Source organism: Lemur catta, chromosome 3 (assembly GCF_020740605.2).
Source record: "Lemur catta isolate mLemCat1 chromosome 3, mLemCat1.pri, whole genome shotgun sequence".
NCBI classification, from domain to species: domain Eukaryota; kingdom Metazoa; phylum Chordata; class Mammalia; order Primates; family Lemuridae; genus Lemur; species Lemur catta.
In genome coordinates, this window is record NC_059130.1 from 54,840,536 (window position 1) to 54,865,353 (window position 24,818).

General features: G+C 40.8%; 1 non-coding gene across 1 annotated transcript; it reads left to right on the plus strand.

The window, feature by feature from the left end:
• The first annotated feature begins 2,143 nt into the window (after positions 1-2,143).
• LOC123636130 lies at positions 2,144-2,250 on the plus strand. Its single transcript, XR_006734341.1, has one exon. It is a non-coding gene; the product is annotated as a U6 spliceosomal RNA (small nuclear RNA).
• Positions 2,251-24,818: the final 22,568 nt, after the last annotated feature.

The window sequence follows — 24,818 nt, forward strand, 5'->3', positions numbered from 1 at the left end:
GCCTTGGAAGATCACATTCTGAATTCTCTTCTACCGGCCAGTTTAAATCTTCGTGTATCTGAGAGTGAAGGTACCAAAGGGAGCAGATTCCTTGCTACCTAATCAAACCCTGTGCCAGGAGCCAAAGCCACCGTTTCCTGGATGATTTCCACAGAACCCAGTTCTTTCATCCTGGTCTAGTACGGACTTGTGCTTCAATGAGCAGCAAGTGCCTTTCCCTTGGTGTAGACTGACATTATCAAGGGCCAAATTTTAAAGGCCAGATAATGCCTAAATCTTGAAACCTGCTGAGGCAACTGAGTCAAGGCCCCAAACATGGGAATAGGGCACAAACAACCTTTTGGTTTGGGATTTACAATTTTTTTGGTCATGTACTGTCAATTATTATAGAGGATTTGTGACTCAGTTATATTCTCTTATTAAGTGAATGTGCCTATTGCACTGTTGGTTATTTAACAAACCACAGACATCTGGCAGCACCAAGGGTTTATTTGAAATATTCCTTCACAGGAAAAATACACTCTCTAGCACACTGAAAGGGTTTGCATAAGTATTCTTATAGGCTGGCTTAAGCAAGGGAAAGCATTGTTCTGAGAGGAATTTAACTGCATTGCAGTTTCCAAATATTTAATACTTTAAAGAGGAAGTTCTAAAATTTAATAGTTGATTTTATTATTACTCTTTGGATGTAATTAACTAGGGATGCACTTTAAACTGCTTCATTCTGGCTATTGAAATGGATTTTATGGTTTACACTGGGGAAAAAAATTCTGTCAGACCATGGGCCTCTCCCTTGGTGCACATTATTAGAGTCTTTTTAGAGACAAGCAAGCAATTTTGCTGTCACTGGTCTTGTTCAAATAGAGTATGTTTATCTATGCAATACTCTTGGGAAAGGGTGTCAAAAAAGGATCACCAGTTAGCAGCTGACATAGCTCCTGCATACACGTTGAAAAAGCTCCTCAAATAGCAAATGAACACATATATTTTATTTTTTATGTGGCTGATAAAATGTTATGTCATTAAGTCAAAAGAACATATTTGTCCTATCTAAGTTGACTTTAGAACTAGCTCTCACTTCTAATACAAATGAGGGCCTTGCGGCTCCATGGAGGATGCTCTGCAGAAACCAAACAGCCGTTCAGGACTTGAGGGAGAGCAGGGCTTTAAACATTGAACACCAGTTCTTTAATGGGCTGTTGGCATATCCCTGATCAGTTCTCAGATATTTAAATACCGCTGGGCTAAAGAGAAAACCAGGCCTTTCTGGAAGTTTAGTTTAACTTGTATATTGTTTTATTTCAAATAACTGAACTCTCATCTAACTGCTCTATCAAATCAAGGCATCCATTCATTCATTTATTCAACAAATAAATATTAAACAACGAACAGCAAGTATGTAGCAGGCATTATTCTGGGTTCTTGCAAAAGGTACACAAAACAAATTGGACGCCTGCCCTCAAGGAACTTACCATCTGGTGAGGATATTAAACAAACAAGGAAAAGCTAATCACAAACTAGAAATGCTATGGAGAAAGACATTGTGTGTCGAAGTCAGAGAGAACTGAGGACTCAGTTTTCTCATCTCTAAAATGTAAATGATGGTACATACTTTAGAGTTTGAAGAGTGAATGAAATAAGAGAATGTAGAAAAATTTGTTAATGCAGTACTCAGTTTGAGGTAAGAGATCAATCATATAATTGGATCCAGGGGAAGGATCCACAGTATATTTGTTGGTGACTTTAAAATTGGGTAAAGGTATCCCGGCACTGAAGTTCAGCCTTGACATTTTGAGGTGTTGCCACAGAGAACAGGCACTAATCATTCTTGCTATTTACTTAGAAGAGTAAGCATGACGGTTCACCAATTCATTTTTCCTAAAGCACGAAGTATTAATTTGTCACAATCATTTTCATTTTCTTAAAAGGACAATGTATTTTGTTCATATTCAAATATAATATAGAAAAATATAAAGTATATTAAAACAACAAACTAAAACTCACCATTTGTCCTTCCAGATGTATATATGGAATCATAATGTGCATACAGTCATCCTCGCTATCCTCAGGGGATTGGTTCCAGGATGCCCCCTCGGACATCAAAATCTGAGGATGCTCAAGTCCCTTATATAAAATGGCATGGGTGCTCACTTCAGCAGCACATATACTAAAATTGGAACGATACAGAGAAGATTAGCATGGCCCCTGCGCAAGGATGACATGCAAATTTGTGAAGCGTTCCACATTTAAAAAAAAATAATAATAAAATAAAATGGCAAGGGATTTGATTATAACTGATATACACCCTCCCATATCTATTTTAAATCATCTCTAGATTACTTATAATACCTAATACAATGTAGATTGTATGTAAACTCTGACAATAGTTGTTATACTTTATTTTTAATTTTACTGTATTTTTGTTATATTGTATTTTTTATTTGTATTATTTTGTATCTTTATCTTTTTGCATATTTTCGATCTCTAGTTGGTTGAATCTGAGGATGCAGAACCTGCGGATACAGAGGGCCAAATGCCCTGACCTGGTGTTTTGCTTACAAGTTCTTCCAGCTCCTTTGAATTTGGGGGACTTTCAAGGAACCTCTCACAGTGGAAACTCACTCTCTCACTCCAGCTTTATTGGACATTTAGGTTCTTTTATAAAGCTCCTAATTCTCAGGGTTCAATTTCACCTTCTGAGACCTGGAGAGATCCCTGACTTGGGATATCCTACTCACTAGATGTGATGGTTATTTTTATGTGTCAACTTGACTGGGCTGACAGATGCCCAGATAGTTGGCAAAACATTTCTGGATGTATCTGTGAGAACGTTTCTGGAAGAGATTAGCACTTGAATGCGTAGCCTGAGTAAAGAAGATCACTCTCACTAATGTGGGTGGGCATCATCCACTCCCCTGAGGGCCCAAATCGAACGAAAAAGCAGAGAAAAGGCAAATTCCACCCATCTCTCTGAGCTGGAATGTCTTGTGCCCTCAGACATTGGCACTCTTGAGTCTAGGGCTTTCAGACTCAGACTGGGACTTACATCGTTGGCTCCCTGGTGCTCAGACCTTCGGGCTTGGACTTCAGGCTTCAGACTGAATGACTGAATTACGTCACCAGCTTTCCTGGGTCTCAGCTTTCAGAGAGCATATACATAGTATTTTTCTATTGGTTCTGTTTCTCTGGAGAACACTGACTAATACACTAGAATTTTGTTAACCATTTGCTATATTTCCAGATTTAATTTAATTTAATCCTCAAATAGCCCTGTGAGGTGGGTATTACCATTTGCATTTTTTAAAGATGAAGAAACAGAAGCTCAAGGAGGTTAAGTAGTTTGCCCAGGGTTAAAAAGCTAAAAAGTAGCCTAGACAGAATCTGTACTTATTTCAAGTATTTTATTAACCCATTAATTGAGGGCCTGCTATGTTTCAGACCTGTGCCAGGCTAGGTGATGATCCTCCATGGAAGAAGACAGATGTGGGGGAAACAGTGAAATAAGTAATCAGAAGTGTGACACTGCTGTGAAGGAGGGACACACAGCACAAGGGGAGCATGTGACAGGGCCCTGTAACTGGAGGCTCCCATGAGGAACACCACAGGCTCCACAGCATGAGGTAAGTGCAAGGGCATTGTGGGGGACACGGTCAGTGTCTGGGAGACAGGGTGTCCTAGGCACATGGAACAGCTTGTACAAAAGACCCGAGGCAGAAAAGGACATGTGTGTCTTCACCAAAAGAACTGCAAAAAGGTAACTGTGTGTGAAGTTCAGACACCAAAGGGGAATCACACAAGGTGATGATGAAGAAGGAAGGGGCCACATCACACAGGGCCTAGAAGGCTTTGTTAGGGTACAGACTTAACCTACTCCCAACAAGAAGTCATTAAAGGACTTTAAGCTGGGAAGTGATTTAATCATATTTAAATTTTTCAAAAGATCATGCTGACTGTGGAGAACAGAGTGGGGAGGGGGACATCTAAGGAAGCAAGAGGACTAATTAGAAGGCAACTGCAATAGTCCAGGCAGGAAACAATGGTAGTTTGGACGAGGGTGGTGGTGGAGGAGATAGAAGTGAATGGATGTCAGAGATATTTAGCAGGTGGACCTATTGCTTGAGTCAATTGGAATGCTTCAATTGCAGGTAGTAGGAACTGACTTAAAAGTAGGGGGGATTTATTAGCTTATGTAACTGCAATATGTGGAGATAAGGCTGGGTGCAGGCAAAGTTCAGTGAAGTTTCTAGAGGAGTGGTTTCTATTTACCTTCTGCCATATACGTTTTATTTTAAAAGGATTTCCCCCATGCTCACAAGGTGGCCACCGGCAGCTCCAAGGTTACATGCTTCATCTTTTACGTCCTGTTTGAAAGAGAGTATCTTCAGTCCCAGCATTCCTAGCACAAGTCTCAAGTCTCACTCTGGTAGAACCAACTTAAGTCTCATCCCCATTTCTGAACAAGTCATTGAGACTAGAAAGATGGAATGTTCTGACTGACTTAGCCTAAGTCATGAGCTTTGCTTTTCTGAAACCACATGGTTCCCCAGGTGGAGAAGGCCAAACGGAGGAATGCATGCTAGGAAGCAGTAAAGGTGTTCTCTCTTAATGGATTGGATGTCAGGGTTAAGGGAATAGAGAGTAAAGGATGACCCTCCTCTGGTGGTATTGCTCATTGAAGACGGAAGCAAGAGAAGTAGGTTTATGAAGGAAGATGATGAGATCAGTTGTGTTTGCAGGGCCTGAGAAATATCCAAGGGGAGATGTCAACTAGGCAGTTGGATGGGCTAGCTGGAAGCTCAAAACAGAGGTCCTGGCTGAAGAGAGAGATCTCTGTGTTGTTGACTTACTTGATCTCAAAGCTTGCAGTCTTAATCAGAAGGCATATTTTACATGTTTCCTTTAAGGACTGGCCAGCAAGAAGATGAGATTGCCTTCATGATAGTGGGGTTTGATACTGCTATGAAGAAAATTCCAGCGTAATGGCTTCAAATGGATTGAAGTCTGGCTCCATGGCAACTCTTAGTGGCTATGGAACATTTAATCACATAGTGGTTATATATTTCACTTATATGTTCTTTTAGTGCTCACAACTGTTACTTTCCCCATTTTATAGATGAGAAAACTGAAGCACAGAAAGGGTACATCTACGGTCATAGTGCTAGAGAAGAACAGCACTGGGATTTGAACCAAGAAAGTCTGACTCCAGACTACATTCTTAATCTCTAAACATACTGTTCTGCTCAGGAGGGAAATGGTTAAGATGGTCACTCAGTCAATCAGTTGCTTTTAAAGACAAAGCCAAATGGTTGCTCTGACTAATTCTTAGTTCCTGCTGGGATGCTGGTCTTTGCATCTGAATTACCTTCTCTTGCCCCATTCTTGCCAAATCTTCACACTTCATAACTATTTTTGACAGCATGACAGAACTGGGCAGGGTGAAGTGAGGATGTATGGTCCTCTGACTTTTTCCTTAGCAAATAGAAATGATAGTTCTTTTTGTATAGTTCTTTTTGTCATTTTGTATTATCTGTGCCTCTTCGTTCCCATTAGTATGGATAATTAAGAGCTCAGGATAAACTTTCTTTTTCATTAAATTACTTTTTTTCCTCCCATTGAAGGATAATATCCCTAGCTTTTTTTCCTCTCAATGAATGATATAAACAAGCAAGAGGAAAAAAAAACCCATGCCAAGCAAACCTCTGAATTCCCCACATTATTTAGTGAGAGGATTTCTTTTTTCCTGATTCAGACGTTGATCATAATGGTGAAAATAATCCTTGGTACTTTCTCTAAGCTTGCTCATTATCATTCAATATGTTCAACAGAATTATTAAATTTAAAATAATATGGTACACCTGGTTGAGATGATGTGAGAGATTTGGCTTCCTGTCTCTTCGTTAAGGATGAATTCAGCCCAAGGGTGTACTATGAACTTGGCAAATAGCATTATAATAGTGCGAGAATATTGCCTATTGGGTAGCAGGAGTTGATGATTAAATTTACGTGTGTACTGTCCACATAAAACAAATAATGCACTTTTTTTTTAAACTTTTACTGTGAACATTCATCACTGGTGCTGAAGATGCACAGTTGCTAATTATTGTGTTTTTAACTTGTAATATACTGTAAATTTTGTATAATACTACTGTGACCTTATACAGAATAGAAAAGATGACAGGAGGCCTATAATTATTGTATGGGGAAGAAATGCGTATAATTATCTACTATTTTTAGGAATAGCGTGCATGGCCTCCTAATTTACATAAGCTTTAGACATTCACACATTTTCTGTCTTTGCTTGTGGATGATAAATTTTGTTCAAATGAAATCAGAAAACATACTGTTAGATGAGGAGTTAGCCAACTGGGAGCTTGATTACAATGAGCAACACAAGCTTCGGTGCCAACTAAAAAAGGGAGCATTTATTTGGATGGGATTTGTTTAAGGCAAGATTCAAAACATTAAAAAAAAAAACAAAGAACACCACCATATTACTATATTGGGGCCTGATAAGGTGTGATTATTTTTTAGAGAATTGGTTAAATTATCTTGTGGAAAAGCATTAACCTAACAAAGAGAAAATCTCTAGGATATTTATCACATGGAGGGTGATTATGACAGCATGTTCTTATTAGAGATGAATATTTTGTGCTCATTAAGGTTACCCCCTTAAGTGCTCAAGGATGAAAAGCGCTTTGCAGTGAAGCACTACAGTTCTATTGTCCTGTGAGCAGTTGCTGTTATCTGGGGGGCTTCTGTCCAAACCGAGGAGCCTCTCTAGAAGACCCTGCCCTGGCAAGGCCTGTCTCAGAGCCATCGGACAACGTAAGAGACTGGGAGGTTTTCAAGTCAAACACTCCAAGGATACATTTACAAGAGTCGAGAGTGATAACAAGAACCCTCTGGTTTCCTACTGTGGGATAGCAGGTGGGAAGGACAAGAGTGGACTTGGTTCCTGAGGATCCACAGGCGAGCCCCACTTGAGATGCTAAGCTCAAACTGTAGGCAAACCCAAACTCAAGCTCTCTACTTTATAAAGGGATTTTTCACTGTAAAAATAATCAAAAGTGACTTCTATACAAGTAGCATGTTTTCCTGAAGCACATAATATATGACTGTTTTTGTTTGTTTTGCTTGATTTTTAGAAAATGACTATGACTTTTGTTAGCTTACTGGAAATTACAAATATGCAATTATAATTTAAAGGTTGCATACAACTATTAAAAAATATCCTAAGAAGGATATAGCTTTCCCCAAACCCCTCTTCCCCTCCCCCACGTTTTAAAATCTAAGGTATGGAAGAAAAGCAATTTAAAAGTTTTCGCTGGTTGATTGGTTGGTTAGGGTTTCAAATGTCTCATAATTCTAAATGGTCAGGAGTCGGCAGGATATTTAGATATGCACTATGTACAAGGCCTCAGCACACATATACACCTTACATTTGGTTTGTATGAATCAGGATTCAGAGAAGGTCCACCTATTGCATTGGGTGGTACATCTCTTCATCTATAAGCTCCTCTTCCCAGTATTTTTCCCCCATTATAATTTATTTGTTATAGAAACCCATTCATTTGTCCAGTAGAGTTTCCTACATGCGGGATGTTACTAATTGCATCTTGTGGTATCATTTAACATATTTCTCTGTCTCCTGTATTTCCTGGGGGCCAGTAGTTAGATCTAAAATCTTGATTAAGTTCAGTTTTGGATTTTTTGGCAAGACTGCTTCCTAGGTGGCATTGTGTTCTTCTATCAGGAGGCACATAATGTCTGTCTCTCTTTTTGTGTATCTTTTTTTTTTGTGTGTGATGTTAGCAAGAGTTGACTATCATAGCTTAAATCTATTATTTTATCAAGAATTGCAAATTGGGCCGGGCGAGGTGGCTCCTGCCTGGAATCCTAGCACTCAAGGAGGCCAAGGCAGGAGGATCGCTTGAGCTCAGGAGTTCAACACCAGTCTCAGCAAGAGTGAGACTCCATCTTTACTAAAAATAGAAAATAGAAATTAGCCAAGCAACTAAAATAGAAAAACTAGCCGGGCATGGTGGCACATGCTTTGAAGGCCCACCTACTCAGGAGGCTGAGGCAGGAGGATTGCTTGAACCCAGGAGTTTGAGGTTGCAGTGAGCTATGGTGATGCCATGATACTCTAGCCAGGGCAACAGAGGGAGACTCTGTTTCCAAAAAAAAAAAAAAGAAATTGCAAAATGGTGATAATTCTATCATCTCATTCCCATTTTTTTAGCTAGACTATTTTGATGAAGAAACTTTCCTTCATCAACTATTTGGGTACCTAGTGTACAGCTGGTTTGACCAAAACTCCATTTACAAGCTACTTCTCTTTTTGTGGTAAAATACTTTGGATTTTGTAGATATAGAAATCTTCATGGGTTTTCAGTGAGATACTGGAGTGTAGAGATCAGCTTAGTGAATGGGTCCCTTCCACATACTCAGACAACGATATATTTCCCTGGTGGGGAAATAAATCTCAACCCCCTTCAAACGTTACTTACCATCATCTGAAAATCATAGAAATGGCAGTGACTGCTCTTCTGACCTGTATTAGAGTTGCCTTTAAGCCTGCCCATGTGCCTTCTATCAGATGTAAGCAACTCAAGGGCAAGCGCTTTATGTCTGATTCATTATTTATTTGATATTTCACATCCAACACAGTGCTTGATGCATGGTAATAGTTCAGAAAATATATGTTGTCTGTAATTTTGGGTAGCTGAATGATGAAGGCTTAGGGAAAACATCATGCTTTCAGAGTGATCATTGGCTGTGTCATCTGGTAGAAAGTACATTAGTCTGAGACTTGTTGGACTCGGGCTCAAACCAACATCTTCTACTTTTTGTTCTTGGTCAAAATGCCCCAATTTATGGTCTGTAAAATAGCATCTGCCCGAGCACTCTCGCAAGGTTATTGTTAGGATCCCACAATCCAGTAGGGACTTGTGGTTAAGGGCAAGGACTTGGCAGCCACACAGAAAGCCATGTGATGGGTGCCCACTGTTTACACTCTCTGAACCTGTTAAGTCATCTGTAAAATGAGAACAACAATATCTGCCTCTCAGGGTTGTGGTTAAAAGTTAAGTATATTAAATAAACCTTCAAGAAAAGATTTGTGTTATTTTGATGTGAAAATGCTTTGGTAAATTAGAAATGCTATGTAAGTTTATTATTAGTAAAAGCAGCATTTTTATGGACTGTATATTCTTGGTCTTTGGAACTGTCTTCTGCTTGGAGTGCTTTGGAAATGCTTAAAAAGATGGACTTGTTGGTTTAGTATTCACCAACCGAGGATTGCCACTGTCAGGACAGTCTGGTTTGACTTGCTTTCCCTGGCCCTGGCACCAGCTGAGCGCTGGCTGGGGGAAAGGCCCTGGATGAAAGATGTCCTGGCAGCAGAAACATTAACACCCACTCTTGAGCCAGGAGGTAGGTGTTAATGTCTCTAGCTGGATTTCTAGCAGCGGAGACATTTAACACCTTCCTAGGATCCAGGAGTCAGGCACCCTCTCTTTAAACCTAATTTGGCAGGTGAAAGGGAGAAAGAATATTTGCAGTTGAGTAGTTGAGAAAGTACATAAAGCCCTGTGCCACAAAAACAGTTCCTGGAGGCTGAATACTGCATGAAGAAAGGGCCTTCTTTAGTTCAGTTGTCTGGAAAGTGACTCTAGGGGCACTTTTCTTAACAGACCTCACTCATTATGTGCCAGTAGGGCATGCTAGGACAGTAGTGGCTCTAGGGTGGGGTAAAGATGTACAAGGTTCAGGATGGGTTGGAAATCCACGTCTGAATGCAGCCTGAAACACGAAACTGTGATTGGACGGTTGCCTGAGTGGTTCTGTTCCCAGGAGGATCAGGAGTTCCGTTTGGAGGTATGGGTGTAAATGGGGGCACTCAGAAGAACCAGTCCCTTAGGAGAAAGAACAGGGAGTAAAGTGCCTCACCCAAATTGCCCCTTGAAGCTGAGCCCAACCAGCTTGAGATCAGTTTTGAGGATGCTACGGGCATCTTAGCTACTAAGATCATGGTGGCAGTCAGGCCACTCCAAGAATGAAGAAACACTCCTCTTTTGTCAGAGTTTGACTGACAGCAATGGTGAATTGTGACTCAGACTGAGCTTGAATTGTGCTTGTTTACTCTACAAAGCTGAGTCCCATTTGCACAACAAGCAAAGAGACAAGGTAAACAACTTCTGTTTAGACTTTCCAAGGTCTGTTTCTCTGGATGACATCTCAAGAACTCTGTAACACCGCCTCACCTGGGAGTGAACCCAAACACTGGGAATCCTTTCAACATCCAAAAAGGGTCACTTCTTTGAAATGTGATGGCTCCCTAGGACGACTTTTTCATTTAAATTACATGGATATCATAGAAGCCCAGGCCAGGAGGTGAAGCAGAGCAAACTCACACTTTTTGACTACAAAAGCAAATGCATATTTTTGATGAGCCTGCACTGGCTGGCTGCCTTTGCAGGCTTAGAATGATGTTTTCTTCCCCTTTTTGCCTACAAGGAATGTTGTAAGCAGGCATAAACAAATACCTTCATTATTTTTCCTAGTCTCACTGCACTAAATCATTCTACACGGGAAATTTGCTATTTTGTTTGTCTGGCAGTTACTTAAGCTAATAGGCCAAGAGAGTCTTCCTTGGGGTTGCATCTTGGGATTCTTCTAGTGCAAGAGATAGAACACCCATTAGACTGAACACTGTAAAAACGGAAGCCATGAGATTGGGTAAAAACCTCTCCATTGCTCTGACCTCTGCCCGCTTGTAGCCCAGGTTCGTTACAATTATAAGAATAATCACCTCTCCACTGGGGCTGTGGCCAAGTGTGTCACAGAGCCCTGGATAAATGTCTTCCCTGGAAACAAGGTTATTGGGGAGTCTTTTCTCCAAGACTTTTTTATAGAATGAACATCCCTGATATAGAAGAAATGGTAAGCAACAGCAAGTTTTCCAAATGAAAACCCTGGTTTGGATGATTATTAAATACCCTGTTTTGTGCCATGCTGAGAACAGTCATTGAACACTCTGTCTCATCCTTTTCATGAAACACCCAGAGATTAGGCTAGAGGTCCAGATGGAGTGGACATTTAGCCATCTGTCCCTAAGCCACCAATGTTCCTGGTCTCCTTGCTTCCATCAATGACACCACAGTTATCCTAATTGCCCAGGCCTATGGACACCTATTCCTGAAGATTCATCCTTTGTTTTTCCTCCCAAATGTGGCTATGCCTTTTCACTTTTGGTCATAGTATTGTATTTCAGACTGTTTCCAGATGTGGATTTCCAACTTGTCCTGAACAGCACCCCTTGATTCTGAGCTCAGCCATGTGGCTTGCTTTGGCTAATAAGATGATATCAGATGTGATACAAATCAAAGCTTAAAGAAACACCTGCACATTTCTGTTTGCACTCTTGTTCTCTCCCGTGGCCATCAAGGAAAACATGTCCAGGCAAGCCTATGGGAGGAAGAAAGACCTATTGATCAGCTCCAAGTCATCCCAGTTGTCCCAGTCTTGGCCATCTAGGATCAGCTGACAACCAGCCAACCTCCAGACTTGTGAGACCAGGCAAGACAGCAGAGCTGCCTTAGCTGCCTAGGCTCCAAAATCCATTACATAATAACTTTTAATCATATTATCTTCCTGTTAAAATCTAACCCACCATCCAGTTAACCAACCTATTTACTCATTCTTCTTTGATCACTCCATGCTGCCTAAAAAATAAAGTACAGACTTCTGGTTTCCTGTCTGGCATGTAAAGAGCATAGAAGTAGCCACTCTAGTCTAATAAGTAAAAAGCTGAACAAGCTGAAAAATAAACAACTGTTCTTAGATCTGTCTCACAGGTCAAACCACTGCCATCAAAATCAGAGAAACAGAGACTCACAACTTACTTTGACCAGAAACCTCCACAGAAACAAGTACTGGGGTAGGAAACCTGAGCTGTAACTGATTAGTTGCTAAAAGCTCGATGTGGACAAGTCTATGAGTTAAAAACTCTGTCCACACTTTTATGAATTTTATTTCCTGGAGCTCTAGCACGTCCTCACAGTGAAGACTGGAGAAAAATCTCATGCTCTTGCTATCTTGAAATATGCCAACACATTCTGTTGTCCTTAACAAGGCCTGCCTTCAAGAAGAACTATTTTACCAGAGCCTAACCTATTGGGGTTTTGACAAACTAACCAACCTGGGAATGGGAAATATCTAACTCCAATCCCCTCTAGCCTCCCTGTTGGGGAGGAGACTGAGAACCATTTGTGAAGTTCATAGCCTAGAGGCACTAAAGGCATAAGCTCACTAAAGATTGAAACATAACCATAGGACTATGGAGTGCTTAGTCATTCATACCCTGGACATCTTGCCACCCCCAACACCTTGTTACCACGTCACTAAAGGTCTATTTACTGCAGTTCCTCTCACCTAGTATATCATGTCCAGATTTTTTAAAAAAAAAGAAAGAAAGAGAAAGAAAGAAATAAAGAAAGAAAGGAAGGAAGGAAGGAAGGAAGGAAGGAAGGAAGGAAGAAAGAAAGAAAGAAAGAAAGAAAGAAAGAAAGAAAGAAAGAAAGAAAGAAAGAAAGAAAGAAAGAAAGAAAGAAAGAAATCTTACAAGGAATACTGAAAGGCCAAACAAAACAAAACCAAAAAAAGCCCCCCAAAACCAAAATCCAACAAAACACTAAAGAGACAGAGCAAGCATCAGAACCTGGCTCAAATATGGCAGGATTGTTGAAATAATTAGACTATGAGTTTAAAACAACTATTATTAATGTGCTAAGGGAGCTAAGGGAAAAAAGTAGATAACATGCAGGAACAGATGGATAAACAGAGAGAGAGAAGCTCTAAGAAGGATCAAAGAGAAATGCTAGAGAACAGAAACTCTAACAGAAATGAAGAATGTCATTGATGGGCTCAGTAGACTGGACACAGCTGAGAAAAGAATCTCTGATACTTGGAGATTAAACAACACTCCTAAATAAATCATGGGTCAAAGAAATAATCTCAAGAGAAATTTAAAAATATTTTAATTAAATGAAATGAAATTTAAAATATTTTAGTGAGCTTATGCCTTTAGTGCCTCTAGGCTATGAACTTCACAAATGGTTCTCAGTCTCCTCCCCAACAGGGAGGCTAGAGGGGATTGGAGTTAGATATTTCCCATTCCCAGGTTGGTTAGTTTGTCAAAACCCCAATAGGTTAGGCTCTGGTAAAATAGTTCTTCTTGAAGGCAGGCCTTGTTAAGGACAACAGAATGTGTACTTAGTACAATTTGTGGGAGGTAGTGAAAGCAGTGCTTATAGGGAAATTTATAGCTTTGAATGCAGATATTAGAAAAGAAGAAGAATCCAAAATCAATCATCTAAGCATCCACTTTAGGAGACTAGAAAAAGAAGAGCAAATTAAATCCAAAATAAGCAGAAAAAAGAGAAATAGTAAAAACTAGAGCAGAAATCAATGAAGTTGAAAATAAGATATCAATAGAGAAAATCAACAAAACCAAAAACTAGTTCTTTAAAAAGATCACTAAAGTCAATAACCCTGGCCAGAACAAGGCTAAGAAAACAAAAAGATATGACATAAATTACTAATATTATAAATGAAAAGGAAGACATTACTACAGATTCCATAGACATTAAAAGGATAATAAAAAATACTATTATACTATTAACTACTCTATGCCCATAAATTTGATTACCTATATGAAATATAACAATTTTTTGAAAGATACAATCTGCCAGAACTCACACGAGAAGAAAAGGACAATCTGAATAGTCCTGCACTTATTAAAGGAATTGAATCAATAATGAATAACCTCCCTAAACAGAAAGCACCAGACCCAAATGGGTTCACTAATGAATTCTACCAAACATTTGAGGAAGAAATTATACCAATTGTCTACAGTCTCTTTCAGAAGATAGAAGCAGAAAAAATACCTCCTGACTCATTCTATAAGGCCAGCATTACCCTACTACCAAAACCAGATAAAAACAGTACAAGAAAACTACAGACCAATATCTCTCATGAACATAGATGCAAAAACCCTCAACAAAATATTAGCAAATCGAATCCAACAATGTACAAAAAGAATTATATACCATGACCAAGTGAGATTTACCCCAGGTATGCAAGGTTGGTTCAACATTTGAAAATCAGTTAATGTAACCCATCACACCAACAGGCTAAAGAAGAAAATCACATGATCATGTCAATAGATGCAGAAAAAGCATTTGATAAAATCCAATACTAATCTATGACAAAAAAAAAAAGCCTCTTAGCAAACTAGGAATAGAGGGTAACTTCCTCAACTTGATAAAGTATGTACAAAAATCCTGCAGCTGGCAGGGCATGGTGGCTTATGCCAGTAATGCTAGCACTCTGGGAGGCTGAGGTGGAAGGATCCCTGAGCTCAGGAATTTGAGACCAGCCTGCGCAAGAGTAAGACTCTGTCTCTACTAAAAATATAAAAAATTAGCTGGAGTCCCAGCTACTTGGGAGGCTGAGGCAGGAGGATTGCTTGAGCCCAGGAGTCTGAGGTTGCAGTGAGCCAGGTTGACGCCATGGCACGCTACTCAGGGCAACAGAGTGAGACTCTGTCTCAAAAAAAAAAAAAAAAAAAGATTAAGTACAGATACTTAGCCTTGACAGAATGGCCCTTGAAACCTTGCTTCCTCAATAACCCGTCACAAACCTCTGCTCTAGCCAAAGCAGCCTATTTAAGGTTCCCCAAATATTCCTTGTCCTTTCCCAGCACCTTCCCAGCTCACAATGTCCTCTGCCCCTCTCTCAACTACATCCCACACATCTTTCACAATTTGGTGTTGGTTCTACCTCCTCTGGAAGACTTTCCTAACTTGTCCTCTGTAGAAGTGATGTCTCTGGCCTTGAACTCCCCTGCACCTTTGCCAGTCATCTGGCTCTTGCATTGGCCACCCTGTGGTGTTAGGCAGAGCGTATGGTTTCTATGTATGTGTATTATCTCTCAAGTGTGCAAATTCCTTCAGAACAAGGATCAGGCTGTATGATTTGTGGCATCTCCCTCAGACTTGCTTGTATTTGATTCAATAATTAAATCAAAGTATCAAAACCTACATTAAAATTTCAAAGCAATAGGTGGCCACAAAGCTTCCACAGTGGAAGATGCATCTCAAAGTTCCTCAGTGTCACAGTGCCACTGGTGGAAATGTCTCCAAAGCAGCATTCAGAGCCGCCTTCTGATCTCCAAGGTGATGAATCCCTGGGAGTTAATTATTATTCCTGCCTTGACAGTGAAGACCTCAGGCTCTTTCAGATTTTCTAATGTGTCACTTTAGTCTGGAAAACCTTTCATGTTTTGCTACCAGAGGGGCTACCCCTCTCTGTGCTCACCCTGGGGAGAGTGGAGATGAGCCCATTTCCAAGAAGAGTGACTGGAGAGCCTTTTGTGGAGCAGCAGGCTCTCAGCTCCGGTGTCTCTCTCCTTCCCTCGGAGGTCTGGTGCAGCGATTCCCAACTGGGCAGATTTGATGGTGGGGGTGAGAGAGGACATATAGAGGCTCCTCGGTTGACCCCATGCCCCCCTTCTCCACCTGGCCCCAACCACACCCATACTGACTGCGAACCATGGCTCAATAGTTACACCTTTATGGTAAGGGAACACTGTTCTCTCAGCGAGGCATATTCTACCAGGTACATCAGATTCCTTTTCAATGTACCTTAATTATACCAATATTTCGGTTGAAAGGTGCTTTGCCCTTGCCCCAAATTACCTAAGCCATGATCTCAATCTGATCATTTTGTTTTAATAGTCCCGACCTTAGAATGTTCAAATCTACCCTGTTTTGTAGAGAAGTCTTTGTGTCCACAGAAACACCGTGTTTCTTTGTCTGTCCTTGTAAGCCTGAATAATTACACAGGACTTTGATAGCCTGTGTGCCATGTGTATTTATTGTGCATACAGGTAGATACATGCACACCATACTAATTGAATTATTCTAAAAACACAAATATTTTGCTGGGCTCCAGAAACAACACACTAAATATCTAAATCCACAAACTGCTGACAAACAGCACCTTTTCTAACAAAAGAGAGCAGTTTAATAACAGTGTTAGGAAGCTGGCAATATGTTTGTTAAAATCTTTAATTAGGGACAGGCTTTCCCAGAGGCCTCTGAAGGCAAAAGGTGTAAATGGAGAAACTGTCCCAGCCTGCACGCACTGCGGTGGCTGTGTTCTGAGCACAGATGGGTTGGTGAGGAAACTGTGAATGGACAAATGATAACAGACTACTCTGTAATTCCAACAGCAGCTCATTAGCAATCTGTCAGAGATTTTAATATTTATACTGGTAAAAATGCAGCAATCACACGACTGTTACATGACTGTGTGCATGTCTAACTGAAAAGGCCATTATAGACGGATTGGCAGAACAGCTATTAATAAAACGATAACGTCGTGGGAAGCACAGGCATTTAGATGCTTTGTGCTCTTGTTGGAAAATGATAATCTTGTGTGCTTTTAGGCCATCAGAGGAAGCTGAGATAACAATGGTTTCATGATGGAAATCATTAATAAATAAACAGCCAGGCCAGCATGGTGGAAAATGTGAGGGACATGAAGCCATTCCAGTTTCCAAAGGATCAACTTTCTCAGTTCTGAAAAAGACTCTATGTCAGCAACTTTAAATTCCCCTAGATCACAAACTTGGTTTCCAAATGATTTTAAACTTGCTAGTTAGTGGGTTCAAACAGTTGCCATTGAAAATATATTTACTTAGGTTGTGTGCACACACAGGCTGAATTTGATGAAGAATCAAGGTTTAGTCTCGGTGGAGGAAGAGAATGAATATTTAGGGAGCACCTGTCGTAAGCTCAGTAGTTTATATTTGAGATCTTATTTAATTTTCACAACAACCCAATGAGCTATTTCCCCCATTTTACAGGTATAGAAGTAACTGAGCCCTAAAGAGATGATGTGACTTCATGAAGATAGTATGGCTGGTAAGTGGAAATGATTCCATTTGAACTCAGTTCTTTGTGGTTCCAAAGCTAATCTTTTTTTCCACTGCATTATACTACCTCTCAAGTTATCTGTCATATACACTGGGGAGTAGCCTTTTAGGATCCTTATTACCTTATTATGGACAGGTACAAGGGCCCAAAGGATTCAGCTGGGCTCAACTTATATGAAGCTATCGAATTTTTATGGCTCAAATGGACACTGAGTTATTTTAAGCATATACCTTAAAATTTCTTTTTGGGGATAGCTTTGCTTCAATATTGGTATATTGAACATGTTATGAAGAGTTAAACTAATGATCTATAAAATCTATTCAAAAAATTTTTGAAAGAAAAGAGCTCATATATTATGATTCCATTTATATAAAGCTCAAAAATAAGTCAAACCTATGGGAACTGTTAGAAATCAGGATGATGGTTCCCCTTGGGGAGAATGACTGCAAGCAGGTACCAGGGAGCTTCTGGGATCAGAGTATTGCTCTATTTCTTGATTGGAATGCTGGTTACATCAGTGTATTCACCTTGCGAAAATTTATTGAGTTTGTAAACTTCTAATTTGAAAACTTTCCTGTACACATGTCATGTTTCAATAGCATTTACCAAAAAAAAAAAAAAAAGAAAAAAGAAAAAAGTGTTTTCCTAACATGATTTAAATTGGAGTTATATCAATACTTGTTCCATTTCCATATTTTTTGTGGCCTTAAGCAAAATTATTCTTTATGTGAAGTTTATAGTTGGAAGTCCTGAGCCTGGAGTTTGGAGATTATAAGCAGGGGAATATGTATCTGCCTTTGTCCGTGTGGATGAGTGTGTGTATGCTTACTTGAACATGGAAATGGAGAAATATCTGTGTTCTTTTATTCCCATCTTTCAAACTCCTGGAAAATCTGTGGTGGGAACACAACGCTAGTCAAGTGCAAATTTCATACACGTGAGCTTGAGGAGGGCACTGTCTCATTTGGTCACCCCTTGTTGGTAGCAATCCCTTGTATAAATGGCAATGGCAGGCATCCTCCCCTCTCAGGAACCAACTTCTCCAGCCAACGTATTGAACTCACTCCCACCTGTGTCTTTGCCCCTTTCTCTGCTCAACTCCTCTCATTGCCAGCCTCCCATGGAAGGCCAAGGGGTCCCTTAAGGAGGATATATGCATCCCACAGAAGGGCTGGTTCTGAGGTCTCTTGATTGAACTTACCCTGTTTATCCATGCCTCAAACATATTTTCTACCTTACAGTATATACCTACCTTTATCACCCATTTTTTTTAATCACCAAGTAACTACAAACAAGGTAGATTGCTGACATGCTGCACTGCATAGCCTTTGCCAAAATAACAAATGCACTTCTAGAACTTTATCTTAAGGAAATCACTAGATAAGTTTGTAAAGATGTATATTTCTCAAAGTGTGATTTGAGGACTAGCAGCATCAATATCACCTGTAGTGCTTGATAAAATGCAGATTCCTGGGTCTTATGCTTTTCTTATTGAAGATGTGTGGCTTATGAACTCATATTTTTAAAATACCTCAGATAATTTTTAGTCACATTGAAGCTTGAGGATTGTTGATGTACAGGGATGTTGTTGCAATATTATTTAACAGAGGAACAAAACGGGGGCAGGGGAGCCTAAATGTTCATCAGAAGAGGACTAGTTATAATAATGATGACATAATAATATCTACAGTGGATGTAGCTCCATATTTATTGACATGCGAAAATGTTCACAACGTACTGCTGAATGACAACAGTTTGTACTATGGCATGTGTTATCTGAATATGTGTGTGGGTGATGCCAGAATATCAGCAGTGCTCATCTCTGGATGATATTTTTATTTTTCATGGCTTTCTCTGATATTTTCTGATTTTTTTTTTTTTTTTGCAATGAACATGCATGACTTTTATTTTTTCAGATATTGGTTCTCGTTTTGTTCCCCAGGCTGAAGTGCAGTGGCCCAATCACAGCTCACTGTAACATCAAATTCCTGGGCTCGAGTGACCTTCCTTCCTCAGCCTCCTGAGTAGCTGAGACTATAGGTGCACAACACCACGCCCAGCTAATTTCTTATTTGTTGTAGAAACAGGGTCTCGCTATGTTCCCCAGACTGGTCTTGAACTCCTGACCTCAAGCGAGCCTTCTGCCTTGGGCTACCAAAGTAGCTGGGATTATAGGCAAGAGCCACTGCACCTGGCTTGAACATGCATTACTTTTATAACCCAGTAACTCAATAAAGTTATTATAAAAATAGAAAAAAAAATGATATTTGATTTCCTAGGCAAATACCTCCAGCATACCACCCCAAAGAAATTTGTGGATGGTTAGTTCAGAAGATAACAATGGCTATCTGATCCTCTTAAGATATAAAATATCTAAAAGACATCTCTTTGTTGGTGCACGAGATCAGCCAATACTGATCTACTGGAGTAGAACCGTATAAACACAACAGTGGCTTTATAGCTGATGTTTTATATCACAGGGATATTTACTCACTAGAATTCTGCCTTTTGCAGGGGATAAGAATGATGAAGAGGGCTGGGAAATGCATTCTCTGATTTTGTGAATCAGAGTGCCTAAGGTGAATCTGGTGTCTAAAGAAAGACTGTCCAACTCCTCTATTGAAGAGAAGATTTGCAACAGTGGAAAAGTGTCCTGGAGAAAATGAAGGGTCATTGAATTGCAATTGTATCTGCTTTTTATGCTTTCTTTCAACTTCTTGTCCCTAAAAATATTTTTTCCCCCTTCTTTTCTTCTTCAACTTAGTCTTATAATGAAAGAGATGGGGAATGAGATCCACTAAAAATTCTGGGATTTTGCCTCTCGGACAACAATCTTGAGATGCATTTTTCTTAATCCAATTCTGGTTTAAATGTTGTCAGGATGGGCCATAATTGGTTGTGGTAAATGACACTGGAACCACATTGCTACTCACTCTGGAAATGATATGAGCTCAGCGTGCTGCTGATCAAATGCATTTCTGCATTAAAACTATTACAGGCAGAATGCCTCGATGGGATTCTTTCCTCCTAATAGTTTTCCAGGGCTCGTGCTGAAAGGGTTCTGTCAATCAAGTCTGAAAATCAGCTTAACACCCTGACTCGGGTTAATAAAATGCAGCTGCCAGGATCTCAGCTCAGAGGCCACTGTTTCCTGGTTCCAACATTATCAAGCCCTACTAAAAATGCCTCATTATAAATGATACTCCCTGATAATACATCTTTTTTTTTTTTAATGGAAAGAATGCCTCCAGAAAGAGTCTGTGCCTTGCACAAAGCCTGCTAGAAGAGAGACCTCATATCAAAGGCAGGTAGCTCAGAGGAAGTAGGACAGGCTAAATGTATTTTCACAAGTACCCTGGAGACAGCCTTGGTACAGATGCTGACTTTCTTGGTGGCTTGGAGTTAGGAGAATGCACTAAGCATTGAGACAGTAATAGGGATATAGGCCTGACTGTATGGTTGCGGAGGGGGCTCTGATAGCACCGTCACCAATTAATGGGGAGATGAAAATTCCAAATGAAAAGACTTATTTTACTGAGGAAAACAAGGTGCCGCGCAGTGCAGAAAGCCTGCGACAGCTGACATGCCAGCAAGAAGAGAAAGATTCCTCTTGAATCACCAAGTCACTGCCTGGCTGTAGAGTCTCCATAGCGCTGTCTCTTACTTCTTGTAAGACTAAGACTTCTGGGCCATTTGATTCCAATTCTCTTCAAGTAAAAACATTTTTCCTCTAGGTTCAGGGACAGAGGCACCCACACAAAAACAACCCACATTAAAAGGACATTAGGGAGGCCAAAGTGCTGGAGGAAAGTGTGATGGCTTTCAAACTAATTCAACTTTCTGGAAAGTTTTCTGCTGGCTGCCTCTGAGGAAGGAGAAAATGGAATAAAGAAAGCCTGGTGTCAGGGGAGGGGGCAGGATGTTTCCACCCAGTGAACTCTCAGCGTGGGAGAATATCATTAAGGTGTAAATCGAAGTAGGAAACTGGGGAGGCACATCACTAATTATACTCCAGTGTTGTTTATTTGAGCATTTCCATTCAGAGGCAACTGGAATGACTTCACAGGAAGGGAGAAGAAAACAGTTTCTCATGAGTGGTAAGACAATTGCTAGACGGGTTTTAAGGAGGCTCTCTGGGCACAGTCATGATGCAGCCAAAATGGCACTGGGGACTGTGGGATCGCATGACATGAATAGGAGGGAACATTTGACTCTATTCCAATTTGCATCAGATTTCATTTCAAACATTAATTGCCTGAACTTCCCTGGTCAAGTGAAAAGTATAAGCATAAGCAAATTTGTCATGTGATTATTTTAGTATGTTGGCCTATATTTCTTCCAGATGTGTTTCTGTTCAGGTTGTATATTCCAGCACACGTTTCCCCCATGTGCTGGTGAGGGAAGAACCTCTTACACTCTCCTTACAATGAGTTGTGACTGATATATATTGAGCACTTGTTATATGTTATGCCCTGTACTGAGAGCTTCATAAACGTTCTCTCCACCTGATCCCCACACAACCATGTGAAGTTGGTAATGTTTGTTTTATTCCTAATTTACAGGGAAATCGAATTAGAGGGAGGTTGAGGAACTTGCTAAGGTTATCCAGCTGGTAAGTAGATTCTGACCTGGCCTAGCTACAAAGCACTGCTCCTTGACTGCTATTCTCTATGCCTTCCGGCTGATGCTGGTCCATACTTGAGCCCCTCCCAATATGAGTTCTTAGTGTCCTACAGTGGGTGGTTCCTATACATGGCATTTCTAGAAAAGGGTACTCTATCTCTAGCCCTGGAACAAGCCCTGGGTTATTCATGGGCCCAGACCTACTTAGAGAAATTGTTACCACTGAAGAGGAGGCAGCCTTCTAAGGAAAGAGCTCTAGCTTCAAAATCAGAGGGAGCTGGCTTTCAATCTTGGCTCTCATGCTTACTAGCTGTGTGATCTAGGCCAGATAATGCAACCTCTCTGAACTGCAACTACCCACTACTGAATTTAACACTGAAAGAGCTGAAAAGTTATCAGGGATTTGTGAACTCTGGATTGTACTCAGGCTCTGTGCTTTTAGAAAGCTGACTTGTCTGGGAAGTGGGAAGTGAGAATATAATGAGTGTATTTAGGAGAAAGACATAGCAGAGTTGACAAAGAATGGGCAATAGTGGTGCCACCCACCTCTCCTAAGCAGACATCAGCAATTGGTCATGGCACTATTTTGTGATGAATCTGATTCAGTGTCAGAATTCTTCTCAAGTGTTCCAAGCAGTTCACTGGAGATGCCATTCAAGAAGAAACCTGTTTTTCATCCCAGGCACAGGGATATAAAAAAAGGAACTGCACATGGAGAGGAGTAAATGGAAACATGAAGGATCTGAAGAAGAAAGAAAGGAGTGAAACGGTGAAACTTTAAACATTGCTTCTTCTCATTTTGTTTTTTATGATTTTTTCATAACCCTTTGCACATTAATAAAAAGTGGGTCTCATGGTAGGAGTGACATCCTCAGTTGAAAACTAACATTGGCCACTGCTTTACACCTGTGAGCCTTAAAACAACTCAGTAAGGTGAGATTAGTAGCCCCATGATACAACTGAGGAAACTGAGGCTCAGAAAACTAGAGTAACTTGCCCGCTACCACACAACTATTGAGTGGGATTTAGAAGCTAGAACTATCTAGCACCAAACGCTGTCTTCTTTCCACAGCACCACTGTGGGACCACGCGACACTGAGTTCTAGGCCTTTTGCAGCTAACGCAAACCCACTTCTTCTTCCCTGGCTTCCCAGGAGCAGGGCCCACTGATCTCTCTACCTGCCATGGTACATAGAGCCAAGGAGGCTTGAGAGAGGTTCTCTGCAAAGAATTTGAGGAAATTTGATACTGGAAAAAGGTCACTTAAAGTGAATCCACTTAAAATGGATTTCCCAGTTTATACAGTAGTTGGACTGAGACCTCATCTTAAAAATGAAACTATGCCTTTCTCTTTTGATGCCTTAAAAAAATGAAAATTTATGAAAATAGTTTTTCTAGGAATTAAGTCTGTATACCAAATTACCCCAAGTCTTAATGGCATAAAACAATCAAGTATTATGCTCACAAATTCTGTGGGTCAGGAACTCAGCCTGGGCACAGCACAGGATTCAAGTAATTGCCCACTGCCCAGAAATCCTTTCTTAGTAACTGTAGGAATGTAGATCATGAATATTTCCATGAGGAGTCTTTCCCCTCTTCCTCCCACTGCACCTCTACCTCTTCCCTGACTGCAACGCCTCATTACTATGCATTGTGCTTCCAGGTTATTTCCTTCCTAAAGTTTAGTTCTGCCCCTTGCTTCCCACCACCCTCTGTGCCCTCAGCTAGGCTTCACCAACCCGAACTCATTCTGTGTTTCTGTGTCTGGCATCTGTCTAGATCCCCAGCGCCCTGCTTTGCTTAAGCCAGTTCTCCACTCAAGGGGCCTGGACCCTGCTGTAGTCCTAACCCAACAGGCGGAGCCTGTCCCCTGTGCAGAGATAGCCCCAACCATGTCTGCCAACTTGGGTCCAAGCAACTTCCCTTGGTTTCCTCTTCCTGTGCTCTGTTCACATATTGCTTCAATGAGCTCAATGAGGGAAAAGCACCAAGTTCCATGCCTGACACACAATGGGCACTAAATAAATGCCAGAGTTTCCTTATTCAGCCAGGCCTCCAAGCACGCCTGTTTCCGAGTCACTTACTGGAAATGGTCACACTCCTTGCACACCTGGTCTTGAGCACTCGTCAGAACCTATTCTGTCTATATTCCCCATGCCTATCTCTCCTCCAGTTCATTGCTTATTGGCTCAGCCTTCCCCCTCACATCATCTGCATCATAGCTGAGAGTTCTGGTGAATATAATCAGAGATCTTCCTCAGACACCTTGAAACAAATGCCTGAAGAGCCCAGAACATTTCATTCAACAAATATATATTGATGATTCTGGCTCTGGGCCTCCAAGCTTCCAGGCTAGAGACTGATAATAATGTGGTGCACATAGTTCCAGACTTGCCTCTGCTGTTACTTTTCAACTCTTGCCTCCTTCATTCCCGGGAGCCACAATCCCTACCCAAGGTGCACCCTCTCCACTCTCATCCTCTGCTGTCTGTAGCCAGTCCAACTTTCGGCTCCAGTCCTAATTACTTTTCTGTGTCCTTCATCCAACATCCACATGAGTAAAAAGTGTGCCTTCTCCCCCTCCACTGAATCAGTGGTGGGGTGAGATCCCTTTAGAGCTCCACTGTTGCTTCTTACACATGCTTCTAAAGTCCTCAGGTGAGACTGACGGTTTATTGTTCATCCATTTCTTAATTCATTAACCAGTCAAATACATATTGCACCCTGCTTGTGGACTACATAGCACGGGGGTCAGAACATGGACTCTGGGTGAGACTGAGTTCAAGTGCTTGCACTTACTAGCTGGGGGATCTTGGGCAAGTTGCTTTTGTTCTCCGGGCATTGGTTTCCTCATCTATAAAATATAGGATAGTACTATTACTGACTTCACAGGGTTGTTATAAGGACTGAGTTAAGTCATGTAAAGTTCTTAGAACAGCACTTTACACATAGACATTCTCAGTAAGTATCAGCTGCTGCTGCGCTTGATGCTGCTGCTGCTACTACTACTATTGCTACTACTGAGGACTGGCAGTAGGCTAGGATACAGTGGTGAACATACAGAGATAATCAAACAGCCAAATGCAAGAAAGAAGGATGAAGATTGTAGTAGGCTTAACACCAGGTGCTAGGGTGCATAATGGGAGGAAATTTCAGAGTCACCTGCAGGGCTTGTTGAAACACAGACTGCTG